This window comes from Balaenoptera physalus, assembly GCF_965194825.1.
Source record: "Balaenoptera physalus genome assembly, chromosome: 19".
Classification (NCBI taxonomy): Eukaryota; Metazoa; Chordata; class Mammalia; order Artiodactyla; family Balaenopteridae; genus Balaenoptera; species Balaenoptera physalus.
The window spans coordinates 57,329,758-57,336,367 of record NC_138900.1 but is presented as its reverse complement, the minus strand read 5'-3'; positions in this window follow the sequence as shown (position 1 = coordinate 57,336,367).

The following is a 6,610-nucleotide window of genomic DNA, read 5'->3' as shown; positions in this document are numbered from 1 at the left end:
AGGGCTGGTTGCAGTGTAGAATCTGAAAACATATCTGTTAATGTTTTGTACCTTGTTATGTTAAAACTCACTGCTCTATCCTGTGAAGCATCTTTTACTCATGGATAATTTTGTAACACAATGTGTTAGACATTTGGGAAATATTGGCTTACTTCCAAATTTCGGCCCAACTCATACAATATCAAAAAATTACATTTGTTAATGTTACGACCATTCTCATCAGAAAAGTCTTTACTTTTTCGGGAAAGATGTCAAGCTCCTAGTAGCAGATACAAATTTTCTAACTTTTTTTTTTCCTAGAGAGCTCAAGTTGGTAACAGATACTGTTAGTTGTTTTCCTTGAAGTGACAGCTCATGTCATTCATTTTCAAGAAGATTTCTGGTAAATATTCGTTTGTCAGCTGTTCTTTAAAAAAAAAGGGGGTTTCATGAAAAATGAAGCTATTTCAGCTCGAAATGCAATCACACAAATGCTATTATCAAAATAGCACTCCTGCAGTTTTACCACCGTTTTTGCGCTCTAGGTGCAAATATCAACAAAGGGAAAAGTCAGTTAACATCTTTATTACGAAAATGGTTTTGACCTCTAGATGCCGTGGCAGGACCATGGGGACCCCACAGACTACAGTTGAGAACCACTGTGCTATAGATAAGGGTGGCTCTGTTGTATCTACAATCACCTCTCCTCACTGTGGATTCGGGCACTTTCACAGTGTTAGGAACATAGTAAGAGGGGTATTATGAGCTTATGTGTTTCCATGGTTATGTAGATTACACCTGTATCTGGTGTCAGACACGGGGAGGGCTTCCAGAGTGCAGAAAATACGAGTGTTTCCAGAGGAAAAACAGCCACCTCTCCATTCCAGCCGATGTTGCCATACAGAAGCACAAGCCAGTGTGGGTCACATCTGTTTCTGAAGAGACATCAGAAATTGTCTTTTATGTAAAACATTCTGATTTTTAGAATGTGCTAGCTGATTAAGTATTTGAACCTAAAACACTAGCCAAGTAGAAACAAAACACTTCTTCCCTCTGGATTTGGCCTGCAGTACATGAGCAGCAGCTACGTGCTGAATAAATGAATCAAATTCAGAGTGCCCAGATCAAAGGGTCAGCAGTTCATAGCCCCTTGTGTAGGTTGTGATAGTATTTACTGGGATTTTGTCCTCTGAATCTTCAGCTGTCACGGATAGAGGAGAAAGTTGTCATCATCTCGTCCTCAGTTCAGGTCTTAGCTGTCTTAGGTATCAGACCCAGTCATGCCAGTGTAACATTACAGAACTTTTCCTTGTGAGTCAAGGCAGAAAACTCCAACTCAAAAATGAGAGATGCTGAAGAGCAACCGAGGGAATACTGTGATAATTACGGATGTAGCCAAACACCTAGAATTTAAAGAATGCTGGGGATGACCATTGTGATAAAGCTAAAACAAATTAGTACGAACTCCTTTCTTGGATTCACTAGATGTAGCTACCTACAACGATTATCTCACAAGTGATCTGTGATTTTTTAATATTGTTCTAACATATTTTATAGGCCAGCTGGGTCTCAGTCAATTGAAACTACCCATTAAAAAAAATATTTGGATACAAACAAACTGATTGTATTGTAGATTTTTTGTTAAATTCACATTCGGTAGTAAACATTTTTTATGTTCAAATCACCATGCGTGGTGTTCTGGGGCTGAAAAGCTGATCAAGATATAGATTTTTTTTCCCCTGCTCAGAATTTCCTCTGTGGTGAGTGGTAGTCAGACATGCATAGCAGGTGTGGCAAGTGCTTCGTGCACCCATAGCGTGTACTGAACCCGGGCTCTTGGCCATGTGCTATTCTAGGCTTCAGGGAAAGAGGAATGAACAAAACAGCAAACGTCCCTGACCTCAAGGAGCTTACATTCTAGTGCCTTCTTGAGTAAAAAGATAAGTAGCGTGAAAGCAGAGGAGATGGTGAAATTGACTCCACTGGAAGGATCAAAGATTTTAAGCAGAATGTGGCATCTGAGCCCAAACCTATGACATAGGTAACTTTTACAGGTAGAAATGAGGAGTTGCACTAGAGGTAGGGACCGTCTCTTTTTTTATTGAATTATACCTGACATATAATATTATATTAGTTTCAGGTGTACAACATAGTGATTAGATATTTTTGTACATTACAAAATGATCACCAGGATAAGTCTAGTTACCATCTGTCACCAGAGTTTTTACAGTATTATTGACTGTATTCTGAATGTCAGAACAATACTTGCAAAGGATGAAAATCTAGGGTACCTTTAGAGAATTGCAACGGGGACATGGTGGCTGGAGAATTAACCACATTAGCTTCCCAAACTGCGCCACAATGTCATTTTTTATGTAAAAAACTAGGGCTGTGGATTGAATGTTACTGAGTTTGCAAGCTCAGAATTTCTGAATTCTAAATTATATAAACGATGACAATAAAGTTACCTTTGTGAATGCATTCAGCACAATGTGAGAATATACTAGCAACTCAATAACTATCAATTGATACTGAAAGTTTTAAAAACAGTATTAGTCTTCGCTAAGGTTTTGGTTTGATAATAAAATATCAGTAATTTAGAACCACACAGGTTTACATTTCTTGTTCTTACTGCGTTTTAGCTGCAGTCTCTGTAGCTTAGCTGTGCCTTTGCTCTATTGTCTTTTTCTAGTCCAGATCCAGGCTAGAGGAGCTACCACATTTGGGACGTGGTGTGCACAGAGCAGAGCGAAAGAGTGTCAATGGACAAAAGAGCAAGGACTTTTAAGCCTTCTAATTGGATGTGGTGTACATGACTTTCATTGTGTTCTGTTGGCTAACAGAGGTCACATGACCAAGCGTGTCATTTATGGGACAAAGGAGGCATTGTAAGTCACATGGCAGTGCTTAGGAATGTAGGCTGGTAATTGGGAACAGTAATACTATCTATTGCAATTATTCTCCTATTGTGCCCCAGTGTAGGTTGAGTTTTGGGGTATATAGAATATAGGGTGAGCAGAGTGGCTTTACCGCAGTCTAGTTTAGAAGCAAAGTCCAAGAATTTTGTACAATTCAATGATAAAACCAAAAGAAATTTGTTGTCCTAGTTCTGGGCCAAATTCCAGAGGCACCTGTCTTGAAGATTTATACAGTCTGGCTGGTTATACAGGCTGTAATTCATTCATGAATTCAGAAAAGAACGGAGCCTATGAAATCTCCAGTTTGGGAATGTTCCTGTCACTTGGTAAAATTCTCCTAATAGAGACGTGAGTATCTTTGATACAGTTTTATAGACTCAGCGAGAAGAATTACTTATACTTGTCCGAGAGTTCAGAATATGCACCTTTTCTGAGCTAGAAGCCCACAAGGCCATTTTCCTTTCTAAGCCTGAATAAAAATTGCTTTGGAGCATTTAAAAATCCAATAGTGAAATTTATCTAGCAGTACTAAGCACCACATTTGCTTTTCAAGAGTTTTCAGATTTCTGTAGTCCAGGCACTGAGGACAAATTCTCAGTCTCCATTTTTTTCCCAAGGATGCAGGAGGGTCTGGACAGAGCCCCTGTTGTTACCCATGATTCTTTTCTTTAATACAATGAAGCATTTACTGACACAAGGGCAACATTTCAAAGTAGTGTGATTAGCTGCTCACACCACCCCATGCCTTGTTTGTTACTGAAATGTGAAATTCAATCATTGATTTAAAACAATGAGTATCCCTCTGGTCTTAAATTAGGTGTTGCTCTTCCTGAGTCGCTCTTCCTGAAAATGCCATTTACAGCATGTGATGAGAAGAAATTTAGGGGGAAGCCTAGTCACTCAAGAAGCAGATCTCAGTGTTTACTTTTAAAGCTTTTCTGCAGAAAAGAAGACTGCTTGCATCTGCTTTATAGCACTACAGCATCCTTTTGGAATGCTTAGCGCCCAGAAATTCTGTGTGAAACTGCTCTGGTTCCTCTGGTAATGTTAGAGTCTTTTGACAAAGTATAATACAAATAATTAAATAGCAGTGTTTGGTGCACCCCCCTCCCCAACTTCTATCAAGTAGGGATTTGCAAGTTGATGTAATAGTTCTGTATCATACAGTAGATTTTAATTAAAATCAGAATGCTGTGGAAGATTGAGCAAATTGTGTTCCATTTGAAGAATTAAAGAATTACTCAGGCTTGCCAGCATGATCTAAAATTCTAATTCTAAACTCTGCTATGAATGCCAGATGTACAGGATTCTTACTCTCCATCAAATACCACCTGAAAGTATTTATCACAGCAGAAGGAGCAAGCCTCTAATATCCTTTTTGGAGGGAGACTTTTATTAAAATTGGCTTCTTTTGATAACGTCCACATTTATAATAAATGGAACCCATGAAAGGTCCTTAAGTCTAATTAGGAACGCAGAAATGATTACAGTGTTTTCACGACCATATAAAAGATAAAACCCTCAAAAGATTTTGCTTCAGTGGTAAATCAACTCTTTATACACCAAAGAGAAACACAGAAGCAAGTAGAAATTTGGCGAAATAGCCTTATTTGTCATCAACCGACTTGAAAGAAAAGAGTTCAAAAATATTTCCTCCTCCTGGAAGAATACCAGTTGATTTGGGCCATGAAGTCCTTTACAAGTTCAGGAAGAGAAGAGTGCATTAGAGTTTGTCAGCAGAAACTCCGGCTTTTCATGGTTTTCATCTTCTATATTTCAGTAGCAGTCAGAATTTGCTATCAGTGTTTCTATGGATTAAAATGAAAAGATCATGAATAAAATGATGTCTTGAACTTGGAAGGAAGTTTGATAATTTGTATCCTGTCCTGAGAGTGGAGCCCACCTAATTCATATCCTAAAATTGAGATTCCAACCTGATAGAAAAGGGGCTTTTCCAGTTTTCCTTAAAATCTATTCCTGAAGTTAGGGAAATTAAGTAAATGCACACATTTCCTCCCAACTGATGTCCCCCTATGGTGACAGTCAAAATGGTTTCCACTTCCTTTGTCTCCTTTGCCTTCCTCTCTTTCCACCCTCTCTCCCTCCTTCCCTCCCTTCTTTTCTTTCTTTTCTTTTCTAGGGATATTTATTGAATATCTACTAAGTCCTAGGCACTATTCTAGGCATTTGGAAAATGCCAGTGAACAGAACAGACAAGAAGCATTACCCTCCTAGACATTACATTCTAGTGGACGGAGACGAGTAAAGATTAAGTATAACAATTACACTGTACAGATGTTTCAACAGATCAGGTCATGGTGGATCATCCTGAGAAAGCAGGCAGGTTATTGTTTCAAAGTGAGTTTAGTGGCGCTCTTCTCACCAGATGAGTGTTGTTTTATCTAGCTGACCTTCTCTTCAGGTGCACCTTGCTTATTTCTTCTCATCTCATAGCGAACAAGCCTCATTATGCCTTTCTGCTAAATTGTTCTGCAAAGACCATGTGTAAAGTGGCATAGTTGAGTATTTACTCAATTCACTGGAATGTGTTTTTGTGTAAAACAACAGAAAACTATGGAAGAGGTCATGGAATGTTCAAGCCTAGTGCCTAAGAGGGTGAATTTCATGGACAGACCTCTGGATTTGAATCTCACTTCCTCCGAGCAGGGTGATCTTGGGCAGAGTAGCTAATCTCTGAGCTTTTACTGCTTCTTCTCTGAAATGTCAATACTAGTAATATCTGTCACCTGGAGCTGAAGTGGTGAGTAAATAATGTATTTAAAGCACTTAGTACAATAACCCCTCAATAAATCTGGGAGTATGGGTGCTGTTGATTGATGTTGGCCATAATTCATCTTTCTTTCTTTAAGTCTTAAGAATCCTGGATCCTTTCTCACAATAGTTGGCCGTATCCATTTGTCATGCAGTCAGGTTTCCTTTGCTTTTAAAATAAATCTTTTGTTTTGAAATAATTTTAGTTTTACAGGAAAGTTGAAAAGAGGGTGGAGAAAGTTTCCATATACTCCTCACCCAATTTCCCTTGGTGTTAGCATCTTACATTACCCTAGTACATTTATCAAATGAAAGAACTGACATCAGCACAATATTAACTAAATTCTCAACTTTATTTAAATTTCATCTGTTTTTCCACTAATGTCCCTTTTCTGTCCCAAGATCCCAACCAGGATATCACATTACATGTAGTTGTGGTGTCTCCTTCATGTCCTCTGGTCAGTGACAGTTTTTCATTGTTTCCTTATTTTTCTCAACCTCGACAGTTTTAAAGAGTACTGGTCAGGCATTTTGGAGAATGTCACTCAGTTTGGATTTGTTTAATGTTTCCTCATGATTGGTCTGGGGTTGTGGGCTTTGGGGAAAATACCACAGAGGTAAAGTTCCCTTCTCATCACATCATCAGGGACTACATTATATCAACCTCAGTTGATAACTGAGGTTGATATAATGTAGTTGTTAACCTTGATCACTTAGTCAAGGTAATGTTTACCAAGTTGTCACATTTCTTTTTTTTTTTCTAATTTATTTATTTTTGGCTGTGTTGGGTCCTCGTTGCTGTGCGCAGGCTTTCTGTAGTTGCGGCGAGCAGGCTTCTCATTGCGGTGGCTTCTTTTGTTGTGGAGCACTGGCTCTAGGCACGTGGGCTTCAGTAGTTGTGGCACACGGGCTCAGTAGTTGTGGCTCGTGGACTCTAGAGC